The 10,582-nt window shown below is 36.6% G+C and overlaps 1 pseudogene; it reads right to left on the bottom strand.

Annotated features, from left to right (window-relative positions):
- The window catches only part of LOC111376731, a 5,406-nt pseudogene extending 4,098 nt beyond the window's left edge, over nucleotides 1–1,308 (bottom strand).
- Between the last annotated feature and the right edge of the window lie 9,274 nt (nucleotides 1,309–10,582).

Below are 10,582 nucleotides of genomic sequence, written 5' to 3'. Positions count from 1 at the left end.
CAAGTACCTACCTTGTTACTGCCGTAGAACTCCTCCTTCAACTTATCCCATGCTTCTTTCGCTGTTTTGGCTCCCATAATTCTTGGAAAATATGTATCCGTCAAGCTCATTTGTAGAGAAAGTAATGCTAGAGAATCTTTTTGTTGATTCTCCTTAAGTTCCTTCTTTTGTGCGGAAGTTAAAGTGGAAATGTCATCTGGGTTAGTATACCCATCGTTGACGACATCTCATAAATTTTGAGCACAAAAGTAGGTCTTCATTTTGATAGACCAAAAATCATAGTTATCCCCATTAAATGTTGGGATAGTAATTGATGAGCGGAAAGCGTCTGCCATCATATATGCGTACGCCCAATATCAATCGAACCTGGCTCTGGTACCACTGATAGTTTTTGTGTTGTTGTAGTGATGAGATAGGATGATTGAGGATGTTTTGTATGGAATAATTTTGGAGGTAAAAAATAGTTGGCTTTTTATTGAAAGTTAATAGTTTAGAAGATTTTGGTAGAAAGTAATTTGGTGGACAAAGTAGGTAGGACAAAGGAATTTTATTAGAATGATGATGGCTTACAATAGCTTGAGCTTTGTCTAGCTTCTTTTTTTCTTGCAAACAAATGAGGGATCATGCCCTATTTATAGACTCTTATCACATCTTCTAGAGAATTCTACAAGTGTCTACAATCTATACAAGATTTTTTGGTGTCCAAGTTACTCTAGTGAAATCTAGACAATTCTAATTTTTTATTATACTTGCTTACCAAGGAATTCTAGGATATTGTAGGCAAGTATTTCTAGATTCTTCTAGAAATGAGCATCATTAAATTTATCAGTTTTCCCCTCAACAAATCCATCCTTGATCTGCTTCAATAGATTTTCATCAGTTGGAAGCCTAAATCATCCTTAGTGCTCCCATTTTCATTTAGCAAGGTCACAAATCCATCCTTAGAGATGTCTATAAGCTGATAATCAATGTAATTAACATGAGGAACATCGCAATTGTTGGAAGAAGGGACGATATCCTCAAGCCTCTTTGCAGTGAAGATGCCAATGGCAACGAAGTGACATTTAGCATAACCATGCTTTCCAGTCTTGGAGGTTGAAACTTCAACAACCTTTCAATGGCGTCCTTTGATAACAATGTAACCATTCTTACGGATGGTACCAGCCTGCTGAGGGAAAGTTTTGGAGGCATCGGTATCGGCCTTTGACTCGAAGTTATGCGCCTCGTCTGACATGGTTAACGAATCAGAGAAAGTAGGAAATTTTCTGAAGAGAGCAGAAAAGAAGGCTATGAGGGAGTGAGTGCTGAGTGTTTGAATAATACATTTAGTTCATTTTTTGTTTTTGTTTTTGATTTTCGTTTGACCTCCTCATTTTTTTTATTTTTTTGTTAAATTTTACAGTTCACTTATTTTGATGTGACATTTTTCCATTTTTTTGTTCAATTTTTTATATAGTCAGATCTCATTTAATGAAGGGCATGTAGGGCATTTAAAATATCTAAAGGGACAAAAATGTTCAAAATTGAAAATCTCGCAAAGAAATAGGTGAGTTGATCTTGTGGAGGATGAACAACAAACATTTAGCATGTACACCTCATCCAAGCGATTGGATGACCTCTAGGAATGCAAGACATGCAATTTATCATGAAGATGTGGAGAGTCACCAGTACAAAAAGGGAGCTAGTGGACTTATTGGAGCAATGAAAGATAAGGATGCTAATCTCAAGTTTGGAGGTCTAAGAAGGAAACATGCAAAACCTACAATTGCGGCCATTTTTAGGCCAAAACTCACTTCGAACCACCATGAGTAACTAAAACAACAAAGTCAAGTTAACGACTTTATACAACCGCTTATTTGGAGCAAAAAAATTCTTTAACCTTTTGCTTATTTATGCTTTCTTGAATTAAAAATAGATAGTTTTATAGCATTGTGAGAGTTTCGTGTGTTTAGTAGTTCTAGGTCATAATCCTCTATCGTATGAGGCATTTTGGATGCTATGCATATTTCAAACGCGTGCATAGTTTGTTGCATTTTTCATTGTAGCTTAGGGTGTATACTTATGTGTAAAGGGTAAAAAATAGTGATTTTGTAATGGTCCAACCTCTATGTCCAAATTATTATATCTTATATATGACAACTTTTGGAAGAGCATTACACTTTTACCCTCAAGGCTTTCTATCATGTCCTTAAAAATTCAAACCCAGGATCTCAGCTTTGTGAGAGATCTAAATTAATTTTGATAACTATTAGATTAATACCCCCAGAACCAGACCTATAACCAAAGTCAATTCGCGAGGTTTTTTTAATACACCAGGAAGATATCCACAAAAAATATGTAAGATCATCATTAGGACCTTCATACTTGAGGACCACTGATGAACTCATCGAATTAACCAACAAAAGTTAGCTTCCATCATCCTGTATTGAACACAGGTAAAAGCCTCTGTAATGGTCACATGATTAGGAGTTAGTGTGGTCTCATTCAGTTTGGTTATGAATGGAACCAAACAAAACTAAGTACTAATGGAAATTTTAGAATAGAACCATTAGTTCAATATCTACCTATGGAACCAAAAGAACCGGTTCAGATACGATCTCGTCCAGTTCTTTACATTAAAAATATCAAAACAAAATGTTCACTAATAAAAAATTCAAAAGATGCTGTCAACACAATATATTTTATTTTTAATCATTTTGTACATTGTAAAAATTTTCCATCCTATCAATTAAAAAGCAGCATGCCAAACTGATTGGAAATGCCAAAACCTCCAAACATTACAGGAATTAATGATACACGTTAATGTAAGCAACATATAAAAATCATAGCATCTCTTCACAGGAATAAATGCAGAAACCATCAATTTCTAAAAGCTTATTAGTAGATGAAAATCTTATATCATCAAAATTGATTTTTTCTAAAGATTGAGCCGCAGGATTTTTATTAATATTTTTTTCTTCCATGGTTTGCACTTTACATCTTGGGATTGAAATTATATGGTATTCATAAAGTTATTTGGGTGTATATTTACCCAATATTGAATATTGTAATTTGGCTTGAGAAGGAAATAATCAGTCAATCAAAATACTAAAAGAGGTAAGGAAAGAATCCAAGAAATTGAAGAGAAGATTACCAATTTTAGGTTTGATAAAAATAATAAAAGATTGAGATTTTCATATTTTACCCAAAAAAAAAAAAATAACACTTGTGAGAAGATTCGGCCCTCATACTAGAATCGAAAATCAGACCAGAACGGGCTGATTTTCAGTCACATGTCCCAAAATCGAATTGCTGGTTCTTAGCTGAATCGGAGTAGAATTAACTAGTTCTAACAGGTTCCAAGAAAAAATGCTCACCTCTACAGACAATAGGAGAAAGTCATAGTAACACGTAGCTACTTGTACTAAAAAATAAGTGTAATTTCCCCGAAACAATAAAATATATTCAGATAGGAGGAATGCATTCACCAGTTGTATCATTCACAATTACAAGAATCTCGAGACATTCTTAGAACCAATCATAGACTTATTGAGGTAGATGAAATTCCCCTTCTCAGAACCATATATGAGACGTCCATCTCATACAGCTCAAGCAAAAATACACAAATACTAGTTGCAACGGATATGTATTAGAAAGTTTGAAACTTCTTCATGTCTGATTCAATCTTATTTGAATGTATGAAAGAATAAAAAAATAATAATTCAAAAGCTCATCTTTTGTTGCGATAATACCAAAATATTAAGTTGGCTCAATTTTCTTTATGTTGATCCTTATGAGCCTCTTGAATTATCTCTTTAGTTATAATAATTCATAAGGAATTACAAAAAATGATGTGGAGGAAAAGATTGGATGAAAAAATTGACTGTACTTTAAACTGACAAATAATAGAATGACATGTGGCATTATGTATACTTTGATGTACATGTAGCAAGATCATTTCTTTAATTTATTCTTGCATCTAATGTGGCTTTTTTTATTTTCTTTATTATTGAATTGATACGAATGATCTCATTATAACGGCAATTATAATGAGACTGGCTTGTTGCAGGTGTAATTTAATGAATGATCACCAAACTTTATTATAAGTTACTACCTGCTCATCGATTTTTAAAAAGTTACTCGTTACTCACTGAACTTTGCTATAGGTTACTATTTACTCATTGAAATTTAAAAGATTATTCATTGCTCATCAAGATTTGAATAAAATTACTCGTTGATCATTAAACTTTGCAGTAAGTAACACTCATGGAAATAATATGAGTGATTAATAGGTAACCTTGTTTAAATTTGGGTAAGCAATAAGTAACCTTTTAAATTTCAATAAGTAAGTAGTAGCTTATAGCAAAATTCAATGAGTAAAGAGTTATATTTTAAATTTAAGTGAACAAGTAGTAACTTATAACAAAGTTCAATGATCATTGATTAAATTAACTTGTTGCAGACAATTTCAAGCTGCTACACAACTACCTGTGCATGCAGCTGTGTAGCTGCCTATAGCTCATCACGGGGCGAACATAGCCAGTGACACAAGTCAGCCCTTGTGGCTCATCGAGCACACAAGCTAGCTCAAGCTCAGGCCATGGCCCTAAAATGGGGTTTGATTCGAGCCTTGAGCCAGGTCGACTAGAGATCTTTCCAAGCCGAGCGGCGCGTCAAATTGACACCCTAAATAAATCCTTACTGCTCTATCATCGATATATATTTGTCGAGGTAACTAATGTGATCTCTTCCCCCCTCCCCCCTCCCCCCCTTGTTCACTCCTCTGTACCAATCTTCCAAATCAGTAATTCGCTTCCTTAGGTGGCTTAGCTCATGCTCATCGTCCCTTTTTTAGCGGGATTATTGTGAATGAGGCTTGGTTGTTCACTTCTTGAAGGAAAGTGAACGTTGATCTTCTAGCCTAGAGTGAATTGTCCAAATAGTCACCGAACTTTAAAAATTACGTAAATGGTCACTGAACTTTACAAAAGGTTTTTCAGAAGTTACTGAACTTTAAAAATCACTAAAATGGTCACTGAACTTTGCAAAAAATTTCCCAGAAGTCACTGAACTTTCCAACCCCTAAACCACCTTAGAACCACAACTTATGGACCACCAAAATCCACCCTCCAGCCACCTTGGCCGTCGAACCAACATACCACCTTGAAGCCCTCACTTTTCTCTTCACAACCCACCCAAGTCTTGGCCATAACGCTAACCGATTTGGCCAAAAATTCAAGCCAAAATGGGTGATCAAGTACAAAAATGGTTGGAAGTGAACGAGTCACCGACCACCAAAACACCACCCTCCGGCCACCTTGGCCGCTGGATCGACATACAACCTTAAAGCCCTCGTTTTTCTCTTTATAACACACCCAAGTTTTGATCATAACACCAACCAATTTGGTCAAAAATTCAAGCCAAAATACGTTTACCAAGAACAAAAAATGGCCGGAATCTTAATTTTTTGTTGTTCCAAGCTACCCATTTTGGCTTGGATTTCTGGCCACATCGGTTGGTGTTATGACTGGAGCTTGGATGGGTTACGAAGAGCGAAAGGAGGCTTCAAGGTGGTATGTCGGTCCGATGGCCAAGGTGGCCAGAGGGTGGATTTTGATGGTCCATAAATGGTGGCTCTAAGTTGGAAACTTCATTGACTTCTTGGAAACTTTTACAAAGTTCAGCTACCATTTAGGTGATTTTTAACGTTCGGTGACTTCTGGGAAAACTTTTACAAAGTTCAGTGACTTATGGGAAATCTTTTGCAAAGTTCAGTGACCATTTAGGTGATTTTTAAAGTTCGGTGACCCGTTGAAAACCTTTTACAAAGATCAGTGACCATTTGGGCAATTCACTCTCCAGCCTACCAAAAAGTTCCCAAATCTTCAGGAAGTTCATTCTTCTCGAGGTGGACTCTTTCAAATAGTAGGTCACCCATTTATTTTTCCATATTGTGGATTGTACCTCGGGTTTTCTCCACTGGGACTGGAGCAATTTTCTTTGCACAACATCCATAATGCACTCGACGGCCTCTCTCATGGTTGTAAGTTGGGAGTGCCTAACATCTGTTAAATTATTCTCACCTTGGAAATTTTTAGGAAAATTTGTATCATTGAGATTAGTGCAAGAATGGTTTCTTGGAAATTGAGCTTCGCTCATGACTTTGTTTAAATGTGATGGTTTATGATTCTTTGGAAATTTTTTGGGAGATGCAAGCTATTTGTCACGAGGCCCTCCTAGCGCCAAACTATTGATGACCAAAAATGACATGACAAATTTAGCAAAGTGATTACTAAAATTTAGAAAACTTAAAGGATAAATTCATTGGTTTAAGTCTGGAATATATTGGAGAGAATACATTGAGTTCAGCCCTTTGTTGGAGACCATTTCCCCTATTTATAGGCCTCTAAATCGAGCAACTTGGTCATTCGATGTCATATCAACAACGGTGTCAATGTAGAAGTTCGTAACACCACCTAAACTTAAGGTTGATTGGTCGTTGAGCTCAGCCTAATAGGCCATCATGGTGTTGGTCGTAAGTGTGGCACAGGTCATGATTACATGGCATTTGGGTAATAATTGCTAATTTTTCAATTTTGATTGGCTGAAAATGAAATGTTGAAATCATGGGTGCCACTTGTCGCTTTGGGAGTGGTCGTCCAGGTGGTGCCGACATCTCTTAAAAGAATCTTGTTCAGGATTACAATGATGATATTTTTGGATGGATAGAGTTGATTTGTTATGGGTCGAGCTGACCTATCATAGGTAGAGCTGACCTATTGACGCAACGAAAGAAAGGAAATCAAGCGAAAACCTTAAGAACAAGCGATTTGAAATCCATCAAATAATAAGGAAAATAAACTCACGAATATATTAATAAAAAGATAATAAAAAACGAGTTAAGCCCTTATTTATAAGAGTTTACATGGAAATGTAATTGAGAACAACTAAAAGTAATTAAAAATATGTTTAATCAAACTAGAATTGTAAGTGTTAAAAAATAATAATAATAAAAAATAAAAAAAAACTAAAATAAACGAATTGACAAAAATAGCGCTAAAACATTAAAAATCAGTTTTCGAGGCCTAAATGAACTCGAATGGCCAAAATTCAACGTACATCACACCACAGCGGTGAGTATTGTTCCCCTCGTTATTCTCCTTCCAAAATGGTCTTATTGGACCGATCTGAAATCAAGATGATTTATTTCTACTAATACTTTTTTTTCAATATACCACTTATATCCTACATCAGTCCCTTCCACCTCCGAAGAACTCGACCCCGAGTTATAATCTGGATACAAAGGCTTATCATCATTATGGAACTCATACAAATCTGCCACATTGAATGTACGAGAAATACCCATAGACTCTGGCAAATTAATAATATAGGCATTGTTGTTAATCTGTTTTAGTACTTTGAAAGGCCTATACTTTCTTGGTTTTAGCCTATTGTAAGTACCAGTAGGAAAACTCTCTTTTCTCAAAAAAACCAACACCGAGTCCCCTTCCTGAAATTGTTTTTCCTGTCTATGTGAATCTGTTGCTGCCTTATACTTTGGATTAGTTCTCTCTAACTTCTGTTTTACCTCATCATGAACTGCTATCACTTCATTTGCCAGATGTTCAGCAGCAACACTTTTATTATCACCTTTAGGCAATTTCACCAAATCCACCACATGGTAAGGCACCTCTGTATACAAAATGGTAAACGGAGACTTGCCTGTAGTAGTATGAATTGCATTGTTGTACGCGAACTCCACTTGAGGTAGTGCAAGATCCCACTATTTAGGTTTATCTCCACAAACACTTCGAACCATGTTTACAAGAGTACGGTTAGTAACCTCGATCGGTCCATCAATTTTGAGGATGGGTAGTGCTGCTTCGATTCAAATTGGTTCCAAACAACTTCCATAAGGTAATCTAAAAGTGCCCTAAAACTTTTGTGTCCCCATCTGATGTGATAGACTTGGGAACTCCATGCAATCTAACAATCTCCCTGAAAAACAGTTTGGTAATGTGTGACGCATCTGAAGTCTTTTGACAAGCTTTGAAGTGTGCCATTTTGGAAAACTGTCAACCACCACAAAAATAGAATCCACCCCCTATTGAGTTCGAGGTAATCCCAAAACAAAGTCCATAGCCAGATCTTGCCATATGCTCTGAGGGACAAGAAGTGGCATGTACAACCCAATATTCTTTACTTGACCCTTTGACACCTGACAAGTATAAAACTTTCTGACTATAATTCCAACATCCCGCTTCAACTGTGGCCAATAATACCTAGCCTCCAAACTGGTTATTATCTTGTCACGCCCCAAGTGTCCACTTAGACCTCCACCATGTAGATCTCAAATCAATTTTTCACGTAGAGATGAAACGGAAATACAAAGTTGGTTGTGTTTGAATAAATATCCTTCACTAATATAGAAATCCACCATTGATTCCCGATTCACACACTTATTTCAAATCTCCTTAAAGCCAAGATCATCTGCATACAGATCTTTCAAGCACTCAAACCCAACAATTTCATGTGATAATGTGATCAATAAGGAAGCTTTCCGACTCAGTGTTTCTGCAACTCTATTGGTACTTCCAGATTTATGCTTAATTACAAAAGAAAATTTCTGAAGAAAAGTCACCCACTGAGCATGCACCATGTTGATGCATTTCTGACTATGAATGAATTTTAAGGCTTGGTGATCAATGAACAACACAAACTCATTCTGTACTACGTAGTGTTCCCACTGCTTTAAAGCCCTAACAACTACATAAAATTCTTGCTCATAGGTACTCCACTTCTGCCTAGCATCACTTAACTTTTCTGAAAAGAAAGCCACAAGTCTCTTCTCTTGAGAAAGGATAGCCCCAATACCAATACCACTAGTGTCACACTCCACCTCAAAGATCTTTTCGAAGCTTGGCAAAGCTAATACTGGAGCTGTGCACAACTTTTTTTTTTATGAAGGCGAAGCTCTTATCTTGTTCCTTTCCCCAACTGAACCTTCCTTTCTTCAAACATTCTGTGAGAGGTGCCACGATAGTACTAAAATGCCTGATGAATCGTCTGTAGAAAGTTGCTAACCCATGAAAACTCCTTACTTCAGAAACTGACTTTGGTGTTGGCCAATCTAGAATTGCTTTTGTCTTTTCTTTATCTACATGCAGACCATCTTCCCCCGTCACAAATCTTTAAAAACAATAGCTTAAATGTAAAGAACGTGCACTTCTTCAAGTTGATGTACAGCTGCTTTTCCTTCAGAACCTCTAGGACTTTTCTCAAGTGAGCTGGGTGCTCCACCTTAGACTTGTTGTAAATAAGGATAACATCGAAATACACCACAATAAAAGACCCATTAAAAGGACGGAGAATCCGGTTCATCATCCTCATGAAAGTACTTAGGGCATTTGAAAGTCCAAATGGTATCACCAACCATTCATAAAGTCCGTCCTTACTCTTGAAGGAAGTCTTCCATTCATCACCTAGCGTAATACGAATCTGGTGATAACCATTGTAGAGATCTATTTTCAAGAAGACTTTAGAACCCCCAAGCATATCTAGCATATCCTCCAACCGTGGAATGGGAAACCTGTTCTTTACTGTTATCTTGTTGATGGCATGACTGTCAATACACATACGCCACTTTCCATCCTTCTTTGGCATTAGAAAGACAGGTACTATACACAGACTCATACTCTCTTTTATGAACCCTTTCTTCAATAGCTTCTCAATTTGCTCCCTTAAAATCTCATTCTCTTTCGGACTCATTCGGTAATGAGGCAAATTTGGAAGGCTAGCTCCAGGTACTAAATCAATCTGGTGTTGAATATTCCTCATAGGAGGCAGCTCATTCAGCATTTCATCGAAAGCCAAATCTTCAAATTCTATCAACATTTTTTGCACCTCAGGAGAAACACTCTCATCTTCTTTATTTGTTGTAAAAAGACCTTTAACTACAACTGGATAGAAGCAATTAGATTCTTTTACAGACTCCATAATCTCCTTCTCATCATTTGAAAGCGTAAGGAAATTCTCAGTTCGTTGATGTGTAGACTTCTTCGTCTATTTGAGAGGAACCATAGAGATCTTATGACTGCCCTATGAAAAGAGTACTTTATTATCACGCCCTTTTAGAGTTGAATCTACATTAAACTGCCAAAGACGACCTAATAGGATATGGGAAGCATCCATTTCTATGATATCACACATAACTTCATCCTTATAATGCTTACCAATGGAAATAGGTACTTTGCAAGTTTCAGTAACTTGAACAGAAGAACCTCTCTTTACCCAACCAAGTGAATACGTTTTAGGATAGCTTTCAACTTCTAGTTTTAACAAATTCACCAACTTCGTCGACACAGATTTTTCACAAATTTCATTATCCACAATCACTTCACACACCTTATTCTTGATAGAACAAAGTGAATGAAAAATGCAATGACGTTGTTCCTCCTCTTTAGGTGATAAAAGAATTTGTTGTAGTACCAAAGTGAGTCTTTCTACTCCTTCCTCCACAGTAAACTATACTCCTATGTACTCATCCCTTACTTCGATATCTTCCTCCTCATCTGCTGCCTCCGGTTCCACCCCATTAACCTGC

This window comes from Olea europaea, unplaced genomic scaffold (genome assembly GCF_002742605.1).
Source record: "Olea europaea var. sylvestris unplaced genomic scaffold, O_europaea_v1 scaffold1558, whole genome shotgun sequence".
Taxonomy (NCBI): domain Eukaryota; kingdom Viridiplantae; phylum Streptophyta; class Magnoliopsida; order Lamiales; family Oleaceae; genus Olea; species Olea europaea.
The sequence above is the reverse complement of the archived record's forward strand: the minus strand, read 5'-3'. Positions and strand labels throughout refer to the sequence as shown.